Source organism: Astatotilapia calliptera, chromosome 5 (genome assembly GCF_964374335.1).
Source record: "Astatotilapia calliptera chromosome 5, fAstCal68.1, whole genome shotgun sequence".
NCBI classification, from domain to species: domain Eukaryota; kingdom Metazoa; phylum Chordata; class Actinopteri; order Cichliformes; family Cichlidae; genus Astatotilapia; species Astatotilapia calliptera.
Window position 1 is genome coordinate 22757445 of NC_137426.1, and position 13688 is coordinate 22771132.

Consider the following 13688-nt stretch of genomic DNA (forward strand, 5'->3'; position numbering starts at 1 on the left):
ACTTTCTCATTGGCCGAGAGCCCCGCGTGGAGACGGCACATCGGGCTCGTTCGACACTGGAATGCAGGTTAAAGCTCTGCAGCATGTGCGCGTTGCATGTGAGCTCGCGCTGCCCTACTGACACACATTTTATGCTAATGAGCTGCCTGGGCTCGGCGATAAGAGGGTGAAGCGAGGGAGAGACGGCGAAAGAGGAGAAGAGGTCTCACTCGGGCATCGTCTTCAGACCTCAGGATGAGACTCAAATTTGTTTTCGCCGAGGTTGCCGCACACACAAGGATTTGGTTCCGGGATTTGGTGGTGCAGTGTAGAAAATGAAGATGTCACTGTGTAATTCTTTGAGAATTAAACGGATTCTCAGTCTTGAAATTATGATACAGTTATATTTAGCCACTAATACTTACAAGAAGATCCACTAAAATAAGGGTGTAACTTAAAGTATTTTACAGGAAAGAAGTATTTATACTGTACGCAGTGTTACGTATTATGGAATTTTCAGGTATTTTACAAGAAACCAGTATATATATTGCAAGTTTAAGTAGTGCACAAGTAATTTTACTTTACAGTTCTATACATTAGAACAAGGGCTGACAGTTCATTAAGTATCCAAGTAACTTTTAAAGGAAAGAAAGACGAAGTAATTATACTGCAAGCTATTTGAAGTAGGGTGTAACTTTTAGGTATTTTACGGGAAAGAAGAAGTAAATATATTGTAAGTAATGTTAAAAAGTGCGTGCCTAATTTTACTCACAGGTAGACAAGGGGGATAGCAATTCAAATTCATACTGCAAGCAATTATAAGCAGGGTGTAACTTCAAGTATTTTACATAAAAACTAGACAAAATATACTGTGAGTATTTTAAAAAGTTCATAATTAATTTTACTTAAGAATTTTTGGGTTAATATAGTTACATTGCAATTTCAGGTGAAATACACTGAAATTATATAATTGTAGTGAAATTACACCCTTACACATGGGCCATATTATACGGTGTTATCAATGTGCACAAAGTAAATCCTGGCAGGTAGATTATATACATATAAGACGATCTATTACAGACTGGATATTGTATTACATAATGTATACAAACAAACTTATTACAGTGTTCAGCAGGGTTAACACAAACCTCACACAGATCAGATATAACAACCAATTTATATGAAGTGCAGTGTAAAAAACTAGTGAAACAGCACAATGTGCATGGAGTTGGCTGTGATGTTGAGGATGGGTAAAATCCAGTAATTGTGGATTTGAAGCGGAATGCAATAATCGTCTTGGAATAACGAAGAATAAATGTAAGCTGTTGATAAGGATGGTGGTAGTGGGAAACAGGCTGTTTCTGTGTTTGGTTGCCGTGGTATGGGAGATCCGTAGTGCCAGCTGGAGTGGAGGAGTTTAAAAAGCTTGTTTCCAGGATGTGAAGTGAAGAATATGTGATGATGCTCACTGCCCACTTCCTGGTTTTTTGAGTACAAGTCCTAAAGGGTGAAGAGAAGGGAGCAGCTCACACTTCCTTCCTGTTAGCTGTAATTGTAATTTTTTCTTTGTATATTTCTACACTGTTTTGCGGCTGCACTGAATAAGACCCTGATTGAGTTGCACAAGACAGATTCAATGACTGCAGTGTAGAAGTGGATCAGCAGCACCTGTATGCAATGTAAATAGAATAGAATATTGGGGTAACAACTTTAAGTTTTAATGGAAAGGAGAAGCAAATCTGCTTTTGTTAATGCTTGTATTTATTTAACACTATTACTTAGTTTTTACATTACTTTAAAGTGATCCTCATTTCATTGTTTTGGTCAGTAACATTTAAGATAATTAATGAACCTGTCATTATTTTTGATTTGCATGAAATTCATGTCCTTGTACCCGTTTGAGTGGCTTTAATGCCCGTGTTAGTTTCAGAATCAGAATACATTAATATTCCCTAAGAAAATTATGTGGGTTACAGTTGCTCCATGACAATAACAGTAAGAGGCTGAAATAAGTCAATAATACAATATATTACAAAATTTACAAAATATAAGAAATAGCTCTGATAAATAACGTTTTTTATATATGTAGCTGTATTAATTGCTTATAAATGCAGCCGCATGTTGCAACAGATTAAAATATAAATATTAGGTGAGAAGTAAAATAATAGTAATAGAATAAACCCCAAACCAATATTCAGCTTTAGTCCACGTGCTTTTAAGTGTAGTCAAAGCTGCTCGAGCTGAGAGCACGTTTTCTACCCATAGAACAGCGCCGCGTGTTCTCAGTCGAGCGGTGGAGGTCTTCGCGCGATAGACGATCTTCGCTGGAGAAGCGCCGGCACGTGCTTGAAGGGCGGCGCTCACCGTGACTCCCGCCGCCCCCCCTTCCCCCTCTGCCTGCCGCCCCCTCCTCCCCGTCACGTTTCCTTTCTTTGTGCAGATTGTGTTTGCCAGAAGCCAAAGTATCGCCGGAGATTGGCTGGGACACAGCGAATGTAGGTCAGGAGCTGCTTGTGCAAACACGAGCCACGCAAAATAGCTCAAATGTGACTAAAACCGACGTGTCCTAGCGCTCGATAGACGCCGTGTGGCCGCTGCTGATAGGCACACGGCGAATTAAATTTAGGTCACGTAGCTTGGGCTCGGGGTTGGGGCTGGGTGGGATGTGCTTATTCAGAACCCTTTTCTCATTACAGAAAGGTGAGCTGAATCGTAAAACTCTACGGTGTACTTGTGGGGAATTAGGCTATGGGGTCACAGGGATATAAAACTCATCACCTGTCGTTTGGATATCAGCTTGTGTCGGTTTCAGTTATTATATTAACTTGTTATTCACCCCCCATCATGGCTCCATTTGCGTCTTTATCCACACACGAGCTTTGTCTCTGTCTGCTGTTATGCGTCAACTAAATGCTCAAACGGAAGTGAGTCAGTAAGGTGAGAAAGGCATTGTCCGAAGTAACTCTAATTTATCAGTTTGTTTAACATCTATAGATATTTTCTTGTATAACAAAAAACAAACAAACAAAAAAAACAGATAAAATACCGTCCTTACATCTACCTTTGGACTATATTGAAAACTCATCATGTTTAAAAGCGTTGCCTGCAACATATATAATAATATAATTTTGAAGGAATTCAATTTATATATATATATATATATATATATATATATATATATATACATATACATATATATATATATATATATATATATATATATATATATATACATATATATACATATATATATATATATATATATATATATACATATATATACATATATATATATATATATATATATATACATATATATACATATATATATATACATATATATATATACATATATATACATATATATATATACATATATATATACATATATATACATATATATATATATACATATATATATATATATATATATACATATATATATATATATATATATATATATATATATATATATAAGCAACAATAATAATAATAATAGTACAACAATAAGCATCTAATTTCTTGGGTTGCTTCTATTGAGAGGGAGTTTAAAACCTGCAGTAGTAGTAGTGTAATACGCAATTAAACAACGCCACCGTGTGGTTAAAATCCTGGCAGGTCCTTCTGGCGAAGTGGACCAATGTGGGTCTTGCCTTTGTCCCCACAAAGAATCAGGTCACCGCTATGTAGCATATGATAAGAGTGAAAATGTGTCAGAGATGGGAAAGCTGTTTGTATATTAGTAGGGACTCTATTTTTAAAACTTGCACTTTAGAAAGAAAACTAGTTCATCTTTTGGGGTTTTTGGGTCACCCAATTGTCAATCAGCTATACAGAGTCTAATAATGCCAGACCAAAAAAAGAAAAACAACCCTCAAATCCCCTCAAATCCCCCGTCAGACCTGTGGTTTTAAAATATGTTTTAACATAATTTGTTTCCCTCAAGGTGGCAGTGCTAGCTTACGTGAGTAAGTCCACTAAAGTATTTTCAGCAGTTAATCCTGGCCATTTTATCCACCTTTCTAACTCTAAGTTTTAAATTGATGAAATACTATCTATCAGCCTAAGCTGCCCTTGCACTGAACATACTTGAGGTACTGGATGTATTTATATATAGCAGAAATGCAAGAAGAACTAAATTTGGGATGCAGTACATTAGCATCAGGGCTCTAATTAGAGTTATAGAGAGGGTAATAAATAAAAAAAAAGCTGTGTAAATCTCTTTGTATTGTCTGCATGCCATATGGCGAGGCCCCGTGTGTTAGAGGGTTGTCAAAACAGACAGTACTGCATTTACAGTTTGAGTGGTATGTTTTTACTGCTGCAGGTGACTCCAGGGGGAATGAATACAGCTGTGCCTGGGGCTGTCATCCATCACCCACTGCTTCCTCTGTGACAGTTCATTCTGTTATATTGGCCCTTTCTTATAGTGTCATATTTAGGTACGTTTCAAGCTTGAATGAAAATGCAGGAATTATTTTCCCACTGAATTTACCCAGTTTACACAACATGTCGACACTGTGGAGATGCTACAGCGTTGCCCCTTTCTTGCATGTATTTTGTGTGGATTTGAGTAGTAAGTCAAGGAGCTGTGAGTACAGTCAGGAAAAAGAAAGTCTTCACAGGACTCTGCAGCCTTGTGAAAATCAAAGTACACCCTGTGATCAGTAGCTTGCAGAACCGTCTTTAGCAGCGATAATTTGAAGTGATCATTTTCAGTCTCTCACATCATTGTGGAGACATTTTGGCCCAGAGTCTTTTCAGCATTGCTTCATTTCATTGAGGTTTTCTAAAATTTGTTTCTGCACAGCTCTCTTAAGGTACCACCACAGAATTCATCATCCTGATGTCTGGCAACGGTTTGTCTTTTCTTTTTCAGCCATTCTGTTGTAGATTTGCTGCTGTTCTTGGGATCATTTTCCTTTGTAATGGCTGCGTTCTGGCCAAGCTTCAGCTTTTTTACAGATGACCTCACAGTTGACTCTGTAATACTTTGACATACAGTTCATGGCGACTCAGTGACTGCAAGTTGCCTGTGTCTGCAGTAAAGGCTCAAATCATCAACCCCCCACCACCGTGCTTGACTGTTGCTATGAGGTGTTTGTGCCGATGTGCAGTGCATGATGTAATCCAATCACGGTGCTGTGCTATACAGCCAGCCATCTTCCCTTTGCTCTCATCTGTCCAGAAGACAATGTTCCACAAGTCTTGTGATTTCTTCAACTTAATAAGAGGCTCTCTCTTTGCATCCCTTTCAAACAACTTGTCCAGTCTTTTTCTAATTGTACTGTGATGAACTTTAACATTTGTGATGATAATTGAGGCCTGTAGAGTCTGAGATTTAGCTCTTGGGTTTGTTTTTGCAGTTTCTCTGAGCATTACAGGGTCTGACCTTGGGGTGAATTTGCCAGGACGTCCACTCTCGGTAAAACTGTGGCATTATGTTAACACGCAGCTGTTCCAGACCAACAAGCTGCCAAAATGTCAGCTTTCATAGAGGTGCCCATGCTTGCTGATGATGATCAGGTAATCAAGGCAATTTGATTAGCAGCATCTAGCTGCTACTTAACGTCTTAATTCCTATGGAAGCAGTAAATATGTACTTATTATTTCACAGGACTGTGAAAAACCTTTCAAATGACATCAATGCCTCTATTTATGTAACAAAATCATCCTCCACCCGCCTCTCGGGCACAATACAGATAGAACAAATAAAGCCTAACAAACTAAAGGCAAAGTATATGCATCCAAATTTACACTGTGTCTCTTTCTTTCCCTTTGTAGATGAAGTGCAGTGAGTGGCAGTGACTTTCATGTTAAGGCCCAAAATGTCCTGCAGCAGTTTCCTTTTTGATGGCTATCACAGTGAAGAGAGCCATCAGTGATGGAGATTTGTTTCCCCTGCAGGGGATGAGAGGTGAGTTTAAAGGTACTCACTGTAAATTAAAGAGTTTCGAAATACTTTTTGTAACGTAAACAAAGCCATTCAGAAGAAAGTGAAGTAATAACTGCAGTATATAACAACTTTACCTTCAAACAACAGTGCTAACATTAACAGTGTGATGGATTGTAAATAAAATAATATTTTTTTTGTGATGTAATAAGTGGTTTTCTCAGGTTCAGACTTTACTAATCTGAAGTGTCAATATCAAATTGAGGACAGAAGAAGGGCAGAGTTTGAAGGCAGTGCAGTTCATGTAGCCGACGTGCACAGCAGAAGAAGAAGTGTCTGGCAGTTTAAATCAGCCAATAAAAAACAGTTACGTAAACTCGTTTTGTATATCAGGTTGTGCTGTGCAGTGAAGTGGTTTAATTTAAACTGAAATATATTTAGCTACAACTGGTGGAAAATTTGAGAGGAATTTCGGGAACAGCTAATAAAAGAGAGTAAACATGCCGATAAAGAGCAGCGGTACACTGGAAGAATGATCGTTAGCTTCATTTGGGCCCATATAGGTCCTTAGGACACTCTAAGCAGCATCCAGGGTAACTAATAAACAGTACCTGGAAAACAAAGTTTAATATTATGACAGCAGTAACAGTCTATGTGTGATACTTGCCCCTGTTTACCCTCCAGAGGGGATACATTTTGTGACAGGCAGACAGGCACGGCAGTAGGCAGCCAAGATCTGCGGAGATCTGTTGACAAGCGGCTTCTTGTGAAGAGGTGCCAAATTATCCTGAGGGGGACATCCAATGCCACTGTATCCAAGCAGTTTAATGCATTTACCTTTGTTTCAGTACACAGCGAAGAAAGTTGATTGCTGCTGCTGCTGCTGATAAGGCCAAAAAAAAAAGACCAAAAAAGAAACTAAAGGAATCTTCTGAACTCATTTAACCTTTGGGGTAATATTGGTTAATTACTTTGCAGACTAGTGGAGCATTTACTTATACTTTTATCACAAACTCTATGAAAAAAATGTGAGCATGAGACCCGCGGCTGTAGATTTTTACAGCATCCAGTTTCCAGTGAATGGAAATCCTACGTTGCTGTGTCAGATCCATATATCCATATATGTTTACAACAGTCAGCCACTGATCATTGCATGCTCCAGTATAATTTAGACAGCGACAAGGTGTAAATGGTAAGCAGGCAGTGTTATCACAGAAGGTCTGAGGAATATTTAACAGAAGAATATGTACCTTTCAACCCTGGTACTGGAGCTCCCATTTGTTCATCATGTGTTGAAGTGAACTGTCACAGGCTGTGCAAGAAACTTGCAGTCATGTGAAAAAGAAAGTTTTTCACATGACTCTGTGTAGTCCTGTGAAAAACTGAGTACACCCCATGATTCAGTAGCTCGTAGAACCACAGTCAGCAGCAATAACTTGAAGTAATCGTTATCTGTACGGCTTAATCAGGAGACCCTCTCCTCTTCACAGCGTTGCCTGGGTTCATTTGTTTATCCACAGCTCTCCTAAGCTCCCAACACAGTATTTCAGTCAGGTTGAGGTCTGGACTTTGACTGAGCCATTGCAACACCTTGATTCTGTTTTTCAACCATTGTGTTGTAAGTTTGATGCTGCTCAAAAAGTGGTGCGTACAAACGTTTCACACACCAATCAGTTGTTTGTCAATATTTTCATACCTGAATTTGTTTACCTGAAATATTGAAGGCCTGGCTGCTACTGCTACCACTACTACTACTACTACTACTGATAATAATAATAATAATAAAAACAAGTATTATTATTATTATTGTTGTTGTTATTATTGCCCTTTTATCATTAGTTATAGTTTTTCAGAATGTAATGAGCCACAAAATGATCAGAATTACAATTATATGAAAAAATAAATAAATAAATTGCATGCAAAGCAAACTAACTACTAAATAGTTGAATTTCAGTATTCTTTATCTACCTTATTTCAAAATATGTTATATTTCATTACAAATGACTTTTATCATTGCTGGATGTCATCACATACCGGCCTAATTTCTTAGTCCTAACCTCATGGATGCTGAAGAATCCGGATGTTTGGGGGGTGGTCCGTGTACATTTTGTGTTATTTGTTTTCTCATCTGACAGATCACATGATCCTTGCCCTCCACTTGTTTCTTACATTCTCTTGTAGTCGTTTTTCATATAATCTTTGATATTCAAACTTTTTTTTATTTATTTATGGGGGTTTTACCTGAGCCACAGCTAGTATCTCAGGGGAAATCAATATTCCGAAACTTCATTATTCCAGCTGGAGTCTCGCTTGTTGTTTTTTGGGGGTTATTGTTTACTTGTTTGTTTACTAAACTATCTTCACTCCGGTGGAAACATTTAAGGAAGCCGTGTGTATGTTTTGGGTTCCTCTTTGGACAGAATCGTTTAGGTTTCTTCAGTTGGACTTTCTCTTGTCTCTTATAAGATAGGCATGTTTACTTATATAAAGAAATAGGGGTGTAGCAGATTGCATACAGACCGCACAAGCCTCTAGGTTCAGAATGACTGTGGTTCACTAACATATGCTGGGTGGTTAGAACAAAATAGGCCGGAGCGCATGTTTCGTAATCTGATGGTGATTTTTGTGTGCAAACTGATATGATTTTGTGCAGGGTAAAAAGATTTCCTCACATATATGAGTAGACGAGGACCGTTCTTTTAGAAGTTGTCGTTTGTTTAGATGCAGACGTCCTGGTCCTCGGTAGTTCTTCTAAACACACCATAGATGTGGCTCCTTGGAATTCTGATGATTCTCTGTGCAATCAGAGCTTGGGGTAAATTTGCTGGGACGTCTGTTCCTAGGAAGATTGTGGCATTGTGTTAACAAAGACCTGATTTCCAGATTTTTTTATAGATATATTTTGGTCAAACCTCCTATGGATCTGGATCAATTAATCAATCAAGCCATCTGATTATCAGCACTTAGTTGCTATTTACCTTTGTCATCCATATGGAAGTAGTAAGGGTGTACGTAATTTTTTGACAGAAGCACAGAGTCCTGTGAACACTTTCTTTTTCACATGATGTATCGTTGAACTTGTCGCAATTTAATTTTAATTTAATTTGTCTTTGTGGTAAAAAATCTTAGCAAAACACTTGAAACCAGGGGAAAACATAATCCAGTTACCTCCGGTATAATGTCTTGCTGTAGCTAAGCAATCCATAAAGCCTTTTCCACCTGAAACAAATTGTCTTGCATTGTGCATTAATCAGCCACATTAAAACCATGTTTTATATTGTGTAGGTCCTCCTAGTGTCTTCAAAATACTTACTCTTTAGGGCACAAGGACCTCTGGGGGTCTCCTGTGGTGTCTCAGATATTGGCAGAGTCCTCTGCTGTCCTGCGTGGAGCCTCCATGGATTTGGCTGGTTTCAGTCCCACAGACGTTGGTTGAATTGGGACCTGTGGAGTATGGAGGCTGGGTTAGCACCACGGCCTCTGTCATGTACCTCAAGCCATCCCAGAGCTCTGTAGCAGGGGGGTGTGTACCTGTTGTGGTAGGCTCCTGTGATCTGAGAACATACTTCCATGGTCTATACTGACTGTGATTAAAATGGGGTTACATGTCCCACCTACATAAATACCATAACCAAAGATTTCCCAGCAGAATGTTACATTGTAACCAAGTGATTAGTGTTATTTACATCACCTGCCTGTCAGTGGTTTTAATGTTATGCCTGATGGTGTGCATAGGTGTATGTTCAGTTTCTGTGTACTGTCTCATTTTAGTACCATCTACAGGCTGAAGCTTTTTGCCTTCAGCACTCCTGAGGGAGCTGCTATGTTGACACCACCTGAACTGGAAGAAAAAAATTTGATTTCTATTCAGACTCGGACAGAGAATATTGCAGGAGCCACCCTAGCACTTCTCCCAGTGTGGTTCTCCTCCTCTTGCCCCCTCCTCCACCAATTATCCATCTTAATTTCTTCCTCGTCCAATCATCTCATTTTCACGGTGCTGCACCCTCCAATCAGCATTTGTCCTGCAGGCAGTAACACTTATACATATCTGCTGTAATTAGACAATCACTTCCACATGTGGCTCAAACTTCTTCAAACCACTCAATCCCTACCTCACCCTCCCATCCGCCCACTGTCTCCTTTTTCCTCCCTCTGTTTTTCTTATTTCCCTGTCTCACACTCCACTACCCTCTGTGTGCCCCTGTTCACTTTTTCTCTCTCCCTCCTTCTCCTTTCTTTCTGATTGAATTACCATAAGTGCAGGTCTTGGCCAAAATATGCCAGCTTGTTCTGATTAAAACTGTCCTTGTTATACCAGAGACTCTCCAAATGTCTGTGAGCAGTATCTGTGTGTGTTGGTGTATTTGGGAGTTGGGTTCAGAGAGGGAGTAAAAGTGGATTTGGGGGGGGAGGGGGGGAGGGTGTAGCAGCATATGCAGCATGAGTAGAAAAGAAAAAATGCAGCCAGACAACATTGCATGGTGAAAGATAAAGAAGTCCAAGAACAAGATGGGGACAGAGTGGAAGGAGATGGAGAGGCCGTGCTGGAAAGTGGGAACGGAGAGGGAATGAGACGGTAATGGTAGTTGACAGAGTTGGGTTCACAACAGGTTCATGATGACATCATGGTTGAATTTTCGGGGAACATTTATATAGGAAAAACTATTGGATGCACATGTACACCCCGCTTTTTTCCCCCTCGTCTTCTTTTCTCTCTTAGCTTATCCGCTAACACAAATTGTTGCAAACAAGATCAAAAATGCACGTTTGCTCGTTCAAAATGAAATTTTGACCATATTATTTGAATATTTCTGTCTCGACTCCGTTCGAACGAGAGAGAGCGCCTTCGTTTCTCGCGTTGTTGTTGAACTTCGTGTCCGCCGAATTGACAGCTGCTACCCAGAATGTCACTCCTTTCACCTTTTCTCCCCCAGCAGCCCTTGCTTTCTCTCCTCCTATGCTCCCTCTTTTTTTTTCCTTTCCTTTTTTTCCTTTTTTTTCTTTTTTGCCTGCTAGTCTAGCCAACCCTCACCGCTGGTACAGTATGTTCTTTGTGTGTAGGCATGTTTAGCAGTTTGAGAGACAGAAAAGACATAAAGGAGCCTTGGGATCCGAAATGTGTTTATAGTGTATGTGTGGGTGTGATTATATTTGTGTCAGCTCTTTTACTCGCTTGAAGAAAATTAACAGCAGGGTGTTGTGGCGTATTAAAGGTTCTTTGTGTGTTGTGCGTGCATATTTTCTGCGTGAGCCGTTGCGCCCTTGTTTATTAGTTTGTGGGCACTTGCCAGCGCTGGTGCGAGCGTTGCGCCGTCTTCTGACATTCTCCATACGTGCGTGTGTGTTTGTGTGCCCGGGGAAAGCGAGTGAGCTTGTCATGCGTGCCTGTCATCCTCTGCATGCTTCGCCCTGCGCCACAGTGCTTCACATGACATCAATCTGAGCACAGTGGGATAGTGATCTCATTACCAACAGCCTGTTGCTGATTAAAACCTGTCGTCTGCAACCCCCCCTCCCCTTTCCCTCCTTATCCCTTTCTTTTCTTCTTTCCCCCTCCTTCACCGCTCTCCTCTGCTTCCTTGTCCTTTGCCTCCCCCCCTCCTGCTTCTTCCACCCCTCAACTCCAGAGTCGCACCATTCTGTGGTTTCTCCACTGCCTGCTGCCAAAAAGGGCCCCATTTCCAGCTCTGCAAAAAGTTATAAGCTCCCCTCATTTTTCCTTTTCAGTTTTGGCCATTTCTTTGTTCTCTCTTCTCTGCTTTACATCTTTAGGCCTTCTTTATCACAGGCTGAACTTCCCCAAAACTTTTACCTGCAGGCCTCAGAGGAAACCCTTCTCACATTTCTAATCCCCTTACTCAGTCAGTCTGCTTTAACAGTGCCACTCGCACTGGAACAAAAGTGAAAATGAAAATGTGTCTTTAACCGTCTCCACTGGTGTGAGTACGCATCAGCACGTGGATACATGTGCAAGAAAGGATGCTCTGTGCAAGTGCTTGAAATTCATAAATACACAAATGTGCCTTCCACACTCAGATGTTGTACACTCACCTCGTCTTTGTGCATTTCACTGACACAGAAACACAAACAGCACTAACCTTTCACCTCTTCTCACTGACACCGTTGCTGGGAAGCGTTTCGGGAAACTTGATAGTTAAAGGAGTGAACCTGGAGTTTGGATTTTAACCGTTCCAGGTTGTTTCTTTCTCAAGTAATTTTTTTTTAAAAAAGGCACAAAGTATAATAGTTAATACAGTAAATGACTATTTTTAAACGTGTAGATTGTTACCTTTTGGCGTTATAGTCACAAATTCAATAAATACGGTGCTGCAGCTCACTTAGTGGAGAAGGCAGCCTGTATGCATTGATTCCACCCTGGACCGTTTCCCTTGCTGCCTCTCCACTTTCCTGTCTCCTCTTGTTTAATGAATGCCCAAAAAACAAAATAATAATAGTTCCATAAAAATCTGTGTGACACTCTTCTATTGTTTTTTACATTAAGTTCAAAATAAAAGTGTTGGTGTGACCGAGTGGGCAGCAACATGCGAAAAAAACGTCCTCTATTTGTTCATTAAATCCCAGAAAATCCATTCCAGGTATTTCATTCATTCTACTGTTTAAACACACAAAACATATCTTTACAGATCTCTTTACATATTCCGTTGTTCATTTTTCACCGTGGCTTAGGTCTGTTGTTTTCATATCATGTATGAAAAGAGCTCGTGATGTACTGACTAATCCAAAACATGTTTCTTTAGCCGTCCCCGGTTAGGTGGGGAGTCACCGACACACGCACTGTTCATAAAGTTCTGCATGGCGATAGAAGCACTTCATTCTGAACTGAAATATAACTTGTTTAGCATCAAAGTCTTTTCCAGACTTCCAAACGCTTCCAGGAGGAAACGCAGATGAAAGATTAAACACACAAATCAAAACCGACACCCTCGATCTCCATCTAACCACACCTATTTAATGGCAACCGATCAGTGCAGACACACACACAGGTATCAGGTAATTGACCAAACTGAACCTGCTCTGTACTCAAACAAAAAGTCAACTTTTTTCCTCTCACGTTTTACATTAATGTTAATATTTCATAAACCAAAAGTGAGAGTCTGACTACAAATAAATTTAGGTTATTAACTAAATTAAAGTAACATGGACTGCGATTAGATTTCTTTTCATTGTACTGTTCTTTACTGTTTGTCATTCTCATGTTGGCCTTTATACTGGAAAATATAATCGCCTACAGAGACAGAGTGTGGAGGAACTATTTAATTTTATAGTTATTTATTTTTTATGAAAAAAAGAGTTATGTTAGTCTGATATTATAGATAATAAGTGTAAAAACTTAGGTACACTTATTCAGAGATATTTAGCATGGCACTGAATTACTCGTGTTTAATCAATTTTCTTAAATACTTGGCTGATTAAAATTGGTCAGTCAACCTGAGGGTAAAGCTCCTGTGCTGGAAGTCGACCTGCGCCGCGCTGCTCGCTGTTGCTGTTGTGGACGGGCTTGTAATGAGCCAGCTCACCGCTGAGGCCAGTCAGGCAGACGGTAGCAGACAGTTTTATCTCTGACATGGAGAGGCAGTTAGCTCTGTCCCTCAAGGCCCGTCTGGCCAGGTTTGATCTCATCATGGATCAAATGTATCTCTGTTAAACGTTTCCTTACCCGAAAACGACAGGGCTTATTTGCTTAGGAAAATCCTGTAGGAGGAAAAGACTCCACTTCAACTGAGTTAAAGGTGTGGTAACTGCTAAGAGAATGGCCCTTTGTATTTCTCAAGCTAGGCAAGATGGAAAACAG

General features: G+C 39.8%; 1 protein-coding gene across 1 annotated transcript in view; it reads left to right on the forward strand.

Annotated features, from left to right (window-relative positions):
• The first annotated feature begins 5350 nt into the window (after positions 1–5350).
• The window catches only part of LOC113022596 (retinoic acid receptor gamma-A-like), a 47979-nt gene continuing 39641 nt past the window's right edge, over positions 5351–13688 (forward strand). The window contains exons 1-2 of the mRNA XM_080301906.1: positions 5351–5505; positions 5764–5896. The gene's annotated coding sequence lies outside the window, so the exon portion shown is untranslated. The remainder of the gene's footprint in view (positions 5506–5763; positions 5897–13688) is intronic.